A 308-nucleotide genomic window follows, 5' to 3' on the forward strand; every position below is an offset into this window, starting at 1 on the left:
ATACGGCAGACAGGACGTACCGAAGCGTGTGATCAGATCTGGAACAGATTACACCCCGCCGTGAGTGTCGGATCCCTTCTGGGGGAGGGGGGGGGGGAGGACGGGGGGAGGGGGAGAGAGGGGGAGAAGGGAAGGGAGTGGGAGAGAGAGGGAGAGAGGGGAAGGGTGAGGGAGGGAGGAGGGTGAGGGAGGGAGGATGGTGGGGGAGGAAACGGAAGGGAGGGAAGAAGTGTGGGAGAGGAAAGGGGATGGAGGAAGAAGGGTTGGGGGAGGAAAGGGGAGGGGAGATAGAGAACCGGGGTGCGGTG

The sequence above is a fragment of the Penaeus monodon genome, chromosome 33 (assembly GCF_015228065.2).
Source record: "Penaeus monodon isolate SGIC_2016 chromosome 33, NSTDA_Pmon_1, whole genome shotgun sequence".
Classification (NCBI taxonomy): Eukaryota; Metazoa; Arthropoda; class Malacostraca; order Decapoda; family Penaeidae; genus Penaeus; species Penaeus monodon.